This window comes from Pogoniulus pusillus, chromosome 11 (genome assembly GCF_015220805.1).
Source record: "Pogoniulus pusillus isolate bPogPus1 chromosome 11, bPogPus1.pri, whole genome shotgun sequence".
Lineage (NCBI taxonomy): Eukaryota > Metazoa > Chordata > Aves > Piciformes > Lybiidae > Pogoniulus > Pogoniulus pusillus.
In genome coordinates, this window is record NC_087274.1 from 2,903,925 (window position 1) to 2,916,703 (window position 12,779).

The 12,779-nt window shown below is 42.2% G+C and overlaps 1 protein-coding gene across 1 annotated transcript in view; it reads right to left on the reverse strand.

The window, feature by feature from the left end:
• Positions 1 to 12,779, reverse strand: part of PITPNC1 (phosphatidylinositol transfer protein cytoplasmic 1) — a 100,808-nt gene that overhangs the window by 65,741 nt on the left and 22,288 nt on the right. The window lies entirely within an intron of this gene.

A 12,779-nucleotide genomic window follows, 5' to 3' on the forward strand; every position in this document is an offset into this window, starting at 1 on the left:
TGTATCTAAATTCAGGCCCTCAGTAATAGTAATACAAAATGAACCACTTGCACTGAAGGGACAGGTACATGAAGCACAAGCAGAGAAAGCAAGAGATTGCCTATTGTTAAGCATGCTGACAACTTCCATCAGAAGAGCTTGTTCTCTCTCAGCTAATTATGAGTTGCATGGATGTTTTTCTGTGTCTACTTTAGGTTCAGAAAGCCACAATCAAAATGGCTCAGAAATATTTCAGTTACTGCTAAGAGTGATAGTAACTACTAAATACCTTTTCTTCAATCATTTTATTGGAAACAAATGGTGCCTTTTTTTTTCTCCTTTGGAAGGCTCTCATGCCTAGAGTGGGCCAGAAATGGGCCCTGAAAGTCAATAGATGTGTAGACTATTCATATTTAGCCTCTTGGCTAAATACAAACCTTTAAATTTCAGCCTTTGCAAGTACAGCTCCATATTCTCAAAAGAATCTTCTTAGAGCTTTCCAGAAGAAATATCAAAATATTATCTTCTTACTGCACACTTTCAACCCTCTCACAGATCCTCCTACATATAGGATATGTTTTCCCTCTATATTAACACACATCTTTTTGCTGTTGCTTATTCTCTTCTATCATATGCCATCATGTCCATTTGGAATGATTATTTCATCCATTAGCTTCTATTACCTCAAGCACTGAAGTCTGTGCAGTGCATCTCAAGGTCCCAGCACTGATGGTAATACAGACAGTGGCTCACATAAGGCCATACAGCCAAGCTATTTAGCTATTTTTTTTCTTTTTTTTGCCTCAAAATGCTTTAAAAAAACCCAAACCAATTACAAACAGAAGCTATGCTTAAGGAAATCCTATCCAGCTCGCAAAGCCAGGCCCTCAAGAGACAAAAGCGATGGAGGTTTATTTGCTATTAAACACTATGGCGCAATTAAATTATCATGTGCCATTTTTTTCCCTCCCCATTTTGAGGTAGTTGCATACTGCTGCAGCTGATTTGACACAGGGATTCTGCTCCATTTGCTGAAAAGCTGGAAAATATACTGGGAAAGGAAAATTGTGCCAGCTCGAGGTCATACGAATTGAAGAATCAGCATGTATCCTCTGGGCTTCACCAGCACAACAGTAGCCAGTTGGGATGCAGGAAGATGAGAAACTGCAAAAATTTAGGTAACACAAGGCAAATCAACCCCAGATTCCTCACAAGCAGTTACTATCTTCTTTTTCCTCCTCATCTAGGTTCTCAACCCGACCCAGGAGACCCAATGCAGACAAATGCTAAATATTGAACAGACAGCTAAAGTCAATGAGAACTCTTTCAAACAGGCTCTCTAATTCCACTCTGAAAAACCAAGTTCCAAGTGTTCAATATTCAAACTGAATCTTCTCAGCTATGGTGTCTCAGTACAGATGTTCATCATTTGTAAAAGTAGAAAAATCTGTTCATTGCACACAAGTGCAATGAAAATAAATTGATTAGTGTTTAGCAACACATTCAGACACTTTAATGCTAAGCATCATTCAAACCCGTGATATGGTTCTAACTTCAGAGATGGGTAATAAGTTACTGGAAAAGGAAATTAAAAATGACATCATGACAAGGTGGTGTTGTCTTGAGCACTGCTCAGCCTCTCCAGGAACCAGCTTGAAGGAATTAAGGAAAACACATTCAGAAAGGCAACGGAATCTGTGTGTGCAATGGTAACTTTGGTACTTCTGAATTCTAAGTGCTTGTCCTTCAACCCTAAATAATGATTTTTAAACCAGTCTGTGTTGATAAAAAATAAATTACCATTTCATTGCTGGTTTAGAACTAATGGAAAGGGAGAAAGGCTACTGAAATCAGATCAGATCACACAGATTAGCCTCTGAGATCAGCGCCTGGAGTTGAACTGTCCCTGCAGTAGCTGGGCAGAGCAGCAGCACTTGACAGACCAGGGCCCTTTTTCCCCTAAAGCCAGAATACCTGTTGTGAGTGGAGCCACCCCTCTCACCCAGCCAGGGCACACATGGAGAGTGGAGCCACCCCTCTCACCCAGCCAGGGCACACATGGAGAGTGGAGCCACACCCCTCACCCAGCCAGGGCACACATGGAGAGTGGAGCCACCCTCTCACCCAGCCAGGGCACACATGGAGAGTGGAGCCACACCCCTCACCCAGCCAGGGCACACATGGAGAGTGGAGCCACCCTCTCACCCAGCCAGGGCACACATGGAGAGTGGAGCCACCCCTCTCACCCAGCCAGGGCACACATGGAGAGTGGAGCCACCCTCTCACCCAGCCAGGGCACACATGGAGAGTGGAGCCACCCCCTCACCCAGCCAGGGCACACATGGAGAGTGGAGCCACCCTCTCACCCAGCCAGGGCACACATGAAGGGCACTGTCAGGAGGACACAGCCAGGCTCTGCTCAGTGATGTCCAATGATAGGACAAGGGTCAACAGGTGCAGGCTGGAGCAGAGGAAGTGCCACGGGAACAGAAGGAAAAACTTTTTCACTGTCACTGTAAGGGCAACACAGCCCTGGAGCAGGCTGTCCAGGGAGGTTGTGGACTCTGCTTCTCTGGAGACATTCAAAACCTGCCTGGATGTGTTCCTGTGTAACCTGCCCTAGGTGATCCTGCTCTGGCAGCAGGGTTGGACTGGATAATCTTTTGAGGTCCTTTCCAACCCCTAACATTCTGTGATGCTGTGAAATCTTTGTAGACATGCTCCAAATGAAGTGGGGAGGAACTCAGTGAGAGCTCACAGATGTACCTTTTCCAGCTTATGCTGCTGTAGGGTTCTGTATTTTTTTTCTTCTAGTGGTTAAATAAAAGCATTCAGCTTTCAGCTCTTATCTTTTAGATGTGTTACGTTCATGCTACAGGAAACAAACATCAGTATTTTGACCCTGTGGGTTTGGCTGCCTTTTTTTCTCCCTCCCTGAAAATAAGACATTAATACAGGGGAGAGCAAGCAACAGCAAAACTTCATTTTTTTTAAATTGGAGAAGCAGCAAAATTAATTTCCAAAGTGGCTTTGTTCAAGGCTGAAAGCCTTTGTAGAGAACTTCATCCTGGAGTGATATTTTCAGCTGTAATATAGGGGTTTGTAATGGAAATGCTGACAGGCCCATAATTATGGAAGCACTAGCGGGCACCACTATAATAGTCCATCAGATAGGCATCCTACTTAAATTGGATACAAGGTATCAAAAGATGTGAGTGTCTGTCCTCATTAAAGCAGCTCTTAAAATCCCTTTTAACCTCTGTGACTCAAACTATTCATTTGATGTTCAGAAGGACACGGACACCAGCACTAATACTTGCACTGAATGCATCCCCTTTAGTAATTCAAACTGAATTTGTGGCTCGTCCTAAATGTTTAAGATGAGAAAAAAGGTAAGAATAAGAACATTTTATTTTCCAGGACAAACTGCAATGTAAAACTGACATGTTAATTCCTGGGTCCTGTAACATTTCAAAGCTCCTTTTTATATCCAAAGATGCAAGGATGTGTATCTCTGATGAAATGACAGTTTTGAGTGCTGAGCAGGGAAAAGTTTAATCACCCTGGTTCACGTGCATTTGTCCATCAGTTCTATATGTGAGTGAAACTCTTGGTGCCTGCACAAATTCCATGCATGTAGATAAAAGAAGATCAAGCCTGAGAAGGGAGATGGCTGAATAAGGTGTTTCTACCCTACAGAGATTTGGATTTTTACCTTGATGATGCCACCAGAAACACTCCATAAAATGGCAGCATGGTTGTAACACACTCAGTGTATTTTATTTCTGCAATGTACAAATTCTGACATTTCAGCTGAGAGTTGTATGCTATAATAATGTTCTTCTTGGCTTCTTCCATAGAATCATAGAATCAACCAGGTTGGAAGAGAACTCCAAGATCCAACCTATCCCCCAGCCCTATTCAGTCAACTAGACCATGGCACTAAGTGCCTCATACAGTCTTTTCTTGAAGATGGTGACTCCACCACCTCCCTGGGCAGCCCATTCCAATGGCAAATCACTCTCTCTATGAAGAACTTCCTCCTAACACCCAGCCTATACTTCCCCTGGCACAACTTGAGATGCAGAAATATTATCAGGAGGTTTTACTTTCAATTGTGTACTCTGACTCCATCAGACTCACTCTTACTTCCTTTTTTGTATAAGGTGCTCAAAAAACAACAGAAAGAGTGAATTTACTTTTCCTGTATCTATCAACAAAATCCATTTTGAGGGGCCCTAAGTTTTCCTGAGCAAGCCCTTTTCCAATCATTCAAAATGGAAATGAGAAAGGGTGAGCTCCAATGGGTACAAATCCAGTATACAGCTCTTATCAGGTGAGGGAAATAACAAAGGGCACATTCCAGAGAAGCTTGCCTCACTGGAAATGGGATTGATGGTGGTTTTGATGACTAGGTAGAGGGAAAAAAAAAATCTCACTGAACAGAAAGTACTTTCCCATGGAAAGCTGGAATAGTACTATTTTGAGTAATGCCCTACTTAAACACAGGGACACCCTCCCTCTGTCACTCACGCAAACATGATTTGCATCTTGGGTGGCTTGTCATTCGGTCTCAGGCTCCAGTAACACCTTGTAAAAGATGATTCAGAGATTATCATATTGGCAGAGTTTCCACATTATCGACAGGGAAGGCTTCCATGGGCCATCAGCCTCGGGATGACAGCCACAACAAGAGAGCGTGACCAGCAAACCAAACAGATCCCATAAGCTACTGATGTCATTCCTCTTGGAGAGTGCAGCATAACTGAGGCTGCTGGGATTCCTCTGCTTGTGCTCATGGGATGCCTTCCTTTCCTTATGAGGAAATGAAGTTTCTTCTGCAACGGGACAGGTTTTAGGATTTTCTATCAGCAGAAGACAGTGAAACTGCTGAAGCTCCAGAACAGAGGTCCACAAGAAGAGAGTACTATTTTACTATTAATTAATTTGCTAGAGAAGATGAAGCAGTGAAGCAACAAGTGCCAGAAAAGAAAATCTGCTTGAAAGAGTCCAGTGCAGAGTCATAGAATCATAGAATCACAATCAAATGATTAAGGGAGTGGAACATCTTCCTTACGAGGAGAGACCGAGGGAGCTAGGGCTCTTTAGTTTGGAGAGGATGAGAGTAAAGGGTGACCTTGGCCCATTTTTTCCAGTGTATATACCACTTACCAAACCACACAATTTTATCAGAAGTCCCCAGCAAGCAGTCTGATTTTTTTTATCATCATTTAGTTCTCTGATAGAATAAAGAACACACAAAATGTGCATGTCATGCACAAGAAAGACTTGTAGCACGTTGTGGGAGAGCAAGACAAAGAGCCCTTGCTTGAATCGCGAAACCAGGTGTAATTTCTTCCTAGCATTGTGTTATGCAAATAGTAGCAGGGTGTTCTGCAGCCTTCCAGGAACAAAATATAATCCTGTGGAACCTAAAAGAACATTTTCTTAATGCAAACTTCACATACTGTTCAGGTGCCAGGCAGCTATTTCATTGCCATCAACATCTGGTCATTTCTTTTTATTTTTCCTGATCCTCCTGACCATCACATCCAAGACCTCCTCTGCAAGTGTGAAGGATGGAAACACATCAGGGAAAATCTTGCAGTGAGGTATTCAGTTTTCTAAAGCCACAAGATTTTGACATGACTGTAGCTGGTAGTCCACAGAAAACTTGCCTTTTTTTTAATGCTGTATGTTACCTTAGAAAATGTATTTTCAAGTTAGTACCTTCCTTGTACAAAACTACCTCTCTTACCTATCAGTTTCACCCAGTTGGTAATAATTTAGTCGGTTGGTAATAATTTAGTTGGCTACACTGCAAACTGACTTAAGGCATTTTTAACATCCAGGCAGCACAATGAGGTCAGGTCTTTCACTTGGAATTGACAAGTAAGCCTGATGACATATCATTCAGTGGCTTCTCCTGTAGGATTCTGGTTTTGTATTCCTAAGGCAGAAGAAGGGGAACTCCCACTGACATCCCCTTGAGCAGAAGTGGACCTGAGAAGGGCACTGATCACCCTTTATCAGGACCATAGGAATGCTGTCAATTAATTACAGTCACATCGAACGCTTGGCTGCAGACGGTGTGCAGGGCATGCTTTTCACTGACTGATTTACAGTCGGTGGGAGGAGGTTAGAGCAGAAGTGTAAGAACAAATCAAAGTTAAACATGGACATGGAAATTTATCTCTGCTTTCAAGACTGCCAATTCTGTGTGCACTGGGCATGAACTAGGAGCAGGGTGATGAAACGACAGCAGAGCAGTGTTTGCTCCTGACAGCAGCAGAGCCTAGATAAACAAAAGAATCATGCCTCACAACACAGTATCCTATTAGTTTAAATGATATGCATCCTACAAGAGCTAGTATCTAAAATAAAGCAAATATTAATTCCTTGCAGAGATAAAATGATCAGAAAAGAACTCAGCTCCAAATGGAAAGCAAGGAACAGGACATAGTGCCAACCAGCACTTGGCAAAGCAACTTCTAATAGAATATGGAAATAGTGTTGCACGCCACTAACAAATATTGCCTGCTAAAAACATTAACAATCCTAACTGTTACCATTACTGTTACCTCTCTGATTCACTTCATGGAGAGGTCCCCAAATAATCAATTATTTCAGTGAATAAGTATGAAAAACAGGGGAAAAAAAAACATAAAAAAATCTGCTACCAAGGTTTTGTGCTTAAATGCAGCAAAGCAGAGAGCCACACTAAAAACAAATATCAGCTGGTACTCAGCTTGCAATTCTGTCTCTTTGCACTTACAATTGAGCCAATAGATTGTGTTGGCACTCATTTAAAATTCTCTACTTTCACCATGTAGGACAAGAGTTGTGTTAATTTACTTTTCATGTGCTTTTTCATTTGCTATCATTAATTCAATGCCTAGACCAGAAAACTGAGCAGATCGTACGAGGGGATTCCTTTTACTCAAGGAATGTGTGAATAGCACAGGTTTGGATGTATAAATACAGAGGGCTAAGTTAACACAGATTTAGTGAAGTCATGTATTGATCTGTCTCTAAGGGGGTCAACAGGAGGTTTGCTGACACAGGAGGCCCAGCCTGATATGGGCCAATTCAGTATAAAGAGTCTATTTTGCCAAGGTCACTCCTCAGATGTTCTAAAAGAAACAAATTTGCCATGAGAGAAGAAAAAAAAAAGGTTCTTCCATGGATAAAAAAAAAAGAAACTAATTTTTATCACAGGGGAGAGGACACCAGTGAAGTCCCAGAGAACTTTGTGGTGGGTCTGAAGTGTTGGACATACTCAGTAAGGATGGTAGAATGGGTTCATCCACAACTTACTAAAGCAACTCCCAACGCACGATATATTAGAATAACAAATGATAACTTGAACCCAGCAAGGCTGGAAAGTTACATTTTTGTAATTAACCTCCTACAAAAAGGATTTTAAAGAGAGAGTGGGAGGCATATTTTAGAGAGTACAAAGACAAAAAAGAAGAGCACATGGAGCAGAGAGGAGACAAGAGTTACAGCAATTGCTTGCAGCCTGCAACACTTAGTGAGAACGCTTAATGAGATGAAAATCTGAGCAACTTTATCTCCTTGACCCCTGTGGCAAAGAACATCTGGAACACCAGTTTAAAATTCTTGAGCTCAGAATCACTGAATTAACCAGGTTGGAAGCGACCTCTAGGATCATCCAGTCCAACCTATCACCCAACCCTTCTAATTAACTAAACCATGGCACTAAGTGCCTCATCCAGCCTCCTTTTAAACACCCCCAGGGATGGTGACTCCACCACCTCCCCGGGCAGCTCATTCCAATTCACCATGAGGTCAGCTCAGTGCACGACAGATGGAAGAATTTGGGGATGATAATTTAGCTTTCACCACAGTCTTCTACAGACAGAAATACCAAACAGCCCCCCAATTTACCAGCAGTTATTCCATATCATATATTCACAGAATGGTTTGGGTTGGAAGGGACCTTAAAGATCATCTGCACCCACTGTAACTGATGAAGGCTTTGCTAAAAAAAGAGCAGATTCAAGGCTCTTACTCTTGTACCTACCTGGGCTATGCTGGGTAGAAATCCTAGTTAGTTATTTCCCAGGTTAACAGTCAGTTTTAGATTATAATTAGGCAGCTCCAGGGCACCACAAGTTTAAGCAAGGATTCTGCGACTTTCAGACTGGGTACCAGCACCAAAACCAAGCAGAGGTCCCACATCTCCAAAGAGTAGGTGAAAGGCCAGACAGTTAAAAACCCAAGCTTGACAGAGAACTTCATTTGGATGTGTGGATCTGTAACATGATTCTTAAAGACATGATCTACTGATCCATATAAATCCCCTTCATTAAAGGCATCTGTTATTTCATTTGATCAAAACCGCCTTGCAAACTCAATGCTTTTTTGCTTAACTCATTGTTGTCCAAGGTTTGGGCTGGTCACAATGCTGAGTTTTCTTCTTTCCTCTCCATTAAATATGCATGAGCACTTCAAAGACTAATTCTTTACTGCATACTTACTGTTACAGGGAAGTTTGTTAGTGGCCCTAGGGAATGTCCTCAGCTTTTCTGTACCAATAAAGTCAATCAACTGCTACCTATAAGGTAAGTCTAGAAAGCTAAAGCAGTTCACTTCATTTGCAAGTCTAACTTCCAACACTGTCACATGTGGAAAAGGCTTACAAACAAAGATGTTAAGCACAGCAACTTGTGGAAAGGAATGTGACTGCTGAAGCTGCTAAGAGGCCTGAAGGACTTCCTTGTAAAGCCTTAAGACGTCAACTCTGACTCTCAGTCTGTGTACACAGGAAGTGATACTGGTTTAAATAACATCAGCATTTCAAGCCAATGTAAACCAGCAGAAAACCAAAACACAAGAAATCCTACAGGAATCATACTGATTCTTCTTTGGCTTTGCTTTATTCACTGGCCAAAATGCAAAAGGAAAATTGAGGAACAACCTTGAGCTGAACTCAAGAAAAAATATCTCTGTGTGCACACAAGACCTGCTGCTGCAAATTCATTTATATCCTACAGCTCTAGGAAAAATCAGAGGACCCAGTTAGCCTTTGCTTGATACAAAACTTAACAAAGACAGAAGTCTAACAGGTACAAAAATCCTCCACAGTGCAGAACTCATGCAAGAATCTCTGCTCTGCACTTGACTCTTCACACAATCACACCAATTAAGCATCTTCTGTACAGCTCTGTTAAAATGCCTTTGATAATAACCATCCTATCCTGACCCAACTGTCTGTACATGGTTACTTAATACTCCTGGGCATATGACTTTTTGCAGTTAAGTAGAGAGTGTGAAACAATGCTGCTATTTGGAATTATTTCATTTTCACATTTTAAGACTACTCCTGAGAGAAAAAAATCTACAACCCTCCTTGTTTTTTTTTTTCTGCCTCAATATTTAGGAGAATTTTTAGGTAACATACATATATTCCTGCCCTTTACTTCTAAGAATGGAAAAATATAAATGAATTCATGTATTGAAGGTTGAACTTGATGATCTTAAAGGTCTTTTCCAACCTTAATAATATCCATGATAGAAAAAAGTAACATCTATATACAGTATGACTTACACATTCTGCTGGGTTGGAAGGGACTTCAAAGATCATCCAGTGCCAACCCCCTGCCATAGGCAGGGACACCTCCCACTAGAACAGGTTGCTCAAAGCCTCGATTATCATATACATAATTTTATGGGAACTGACAAAATTAAATCAAAAGCTATTCTTAGGATGGTGAGAGAGGGATGGTTTGAACGGTTTGGCCAGGAGGATGTGTATTGCCAGCACCAGGAAGGTGGATGCAAGCTAACGTCAAACTGAGCCACACAGTATTAAGGTAGGGCAGACCTCCAAGCAGATGTGCAATTCCTTATGGTGGGCAACTGAAGGAAATTAAGAGATGAGATGTGGTAAGAGGGCTAATATGAGGAAATCACAAGGAAACAGTCATTGCTGATCTTGAAATACTCTGAAGGAATTACAGCTTTATCCAGACTACGGTCTGAAGAGGATGAGCTATAGACCCTGCCCACACCAGAGCATCTCCTTTTCTGCCACATAATATTTGCTTGTTGAAGTTAGAAATGGAGGATACTCACTGCCTGCCACTGCCATACCCTGGATTGTCATTAATATTCATAAATATATAAGGTGTGAGTGCCAGAAGGATGGAGCCAGCCTCTTTTTGGTGATGCCCAGTGACAGGACAAGGGGCAACAGGTGGAAACTGAGGCATAGGAGGTTCCATGTGAACCTGAGTTAGAATTTTTTCACTGTGAGGGTTACAAAGCATTGGCACAGGCTGCCCAGGGAGGTTGTGGAGTCTCCCTGTCCAGAGATATTCAAGAACCACGTGGACATGTTCCTGTGTGATCTGTTCTAGATGATCCTGCTCTGGTGGTGGGGCTGGACTGGATGAGCTTTTGTGGTCCCTTCCAGCCTCTGACATACTGTCATTCTATGACTGTCACAAGACAAATCACTCATGCTGCTTACTCCAGTTCTGGCCACCAAGGCAAACTGGCATGTCTGAAAGTCTCTTGGCAAAAAAGCAGGGTCAGAGGTATCCACATTTAACTGATGTTATGCTTGCAGCATGATGAAATAAAAACATTGCCACCTGTTGCACTTATTTCAGTGGGAGTATCTATTTTCAATTACAGCATTTACTATCCACCCTCGACTATGGCAAAGAACACCATGGTAACATAAACACAGTTGTGACTGCTTGAGAAAGTTAAATTATAAATAGCAATGTATAGGCCAGGAGGTCCTGGAAATAAACTAACTAATCCATAGGCATTTGTTACTATGACATAACATGTCCACTGAAATCCTGTTTGCCTCATCTCAGACCCACTCAAACAGAATCAGAAGTTTGGCATCACTTGACTCTGAGTGAGTTCATGCTGAGACATGAAAAAAAGGTAGAATTAGCAGAGAAAGTTGTAGCAAAAGAGTAGAAAATAAGTAAATAAAATGCCCACAGGGGGCTTTACTTTCTTCCATTGAGGTTAAAGGGGGGAAACACCCAAACCAGCCTATCCCAAATGTGTAGTGCATCCCTCAATTCAAGAGAGATGTTGAGGTGCTGGAAGGTGTCCAGAGAAGGGCAACGAAGCTGGTGAAAGACCTGGAGCACAAACCCTATGAGGAGAGGCTGGGGGAGCTGGGGGTGTGCAGCCTGCAGCAGAGGAGGCTCAGGGCAGAGCTCATTGCTGTCAACATCTACATGAAGGGAGGTTGTAGACAGGTGGGGTTGGTCTCTTCTGCCAGGCAAGCAGCAACAGAAGAAGGGGACACAGTCTCAAGTTGTGGCAGGGGAGGTCTAGGCTCGATGTTAGGAGGAAGTTGTTGGCAGAGAGAGTGATTGGCATTGGAATGGGCTGCCCAGGGAGGTGGTGGAGTCACCATCCCTGGAGGTGTTCAAGACAAGCCTGGATGAGGCACTTGGTGCCATGGTCTGGTTGACTGAATAGGGCTGGGTGTTAGGTTGGACTGGATGATCTTGCAGGTCTCATTCAACCTGGTTGATTCTATGATTCTATGGAATACTATTTAATATATGGAAATGTTTTTATATTGAATCACCTCTGGAGGCACAAAAAGAAAAAAAGGGCAAAACAAAGCCCAAAACTTAACTGAGCAGAAAAGAATCTGGAAATGAAAACAAACTTTGCAACTTGGAGAGCTGTCAGAAGTCTCTCTTCAGCTTCAGCCTGAGTGCAAAGATCCATGGCAACTGAGGGAATGCTGAGCCTCAAGCCTGAGCTCAGTACTCGGAGGGGAAATGAATTATCAATTGTTTTAGGCTGCTGTAGAGTGCCTTTTGCTCTGCAAGACAGAGGCAGAGCAAGAGCAGCAGGCTCTTGTTCTGAGTAGCAGCTTTTTGCCAGCTGGCCAAGCGCCTGCTGCGGTTGGTTAGGCAGCTTCCTTATTTGGGAGTATGACCAAGGACTCAAAAATGGGAAAAAGAAAAGAATTTCCACAAAGTTAGGACTAATAATTGAGAGGAAAGAGGTTACTGCCAGGTTTTGCAGTGTGAGGGCTGCAATTATTTCTTTCTATGTAAGCTCAAAGACATTCTCATGAGTTGGACACAAATCTGGGGCCTTCATCTAACCCTAAGAAAATGACCTCTAGGTTTAGAGATGTCAGCTAAGGATTTTGAGACGTCAGTTTGGTTTCTTTCTTGTTAAGAACAACAGGTCTGAGAATTTTCCATCCTCTTTCAGTTTACAGCTGATGGTTGAAGTCTACTTTTGACTCAAGCCACTGAAATCTGGAATGGATCTGCTGAGGTCAAGGGAATTATTTCCCATTTGTACCATGCAAGTAAAATGGAATTTCAATTCCCAAGATTTCTCTTCTAAAAACATGCTGTGTTTTGTCAGACATACTTGGTGAAATCTTGGCCTCTCTGACATCAGTGACAGAACTCACTGTTATTCCTATGGGCTAAATTCCACTGAAGGATTTTCCTTTTACACAGGGTGGAGCAAAAGGGAAAAGCAATCCACCAGAGTAAGGTTTAAGTAATTGTTCTATCCAGCCTATGTGATAAAAGAAGCAGCCAGGTTACTTAAGACTGTAATCATGGGTATATTTCTTATGTTTCTTTTGGCTTCAAGTCACCACACAATTAATTTATTTAATCAAAATACTACTTACAGGTCAGATATTTGCACTTGGAAAAGAAACCCTGACAACATCAGATAAATAGCTGGATAAATGTGTCAAGCATCTTTCAGAAGATGATATACACTAGGACCCACTATTCATTGGGTCTAGCAAGTGA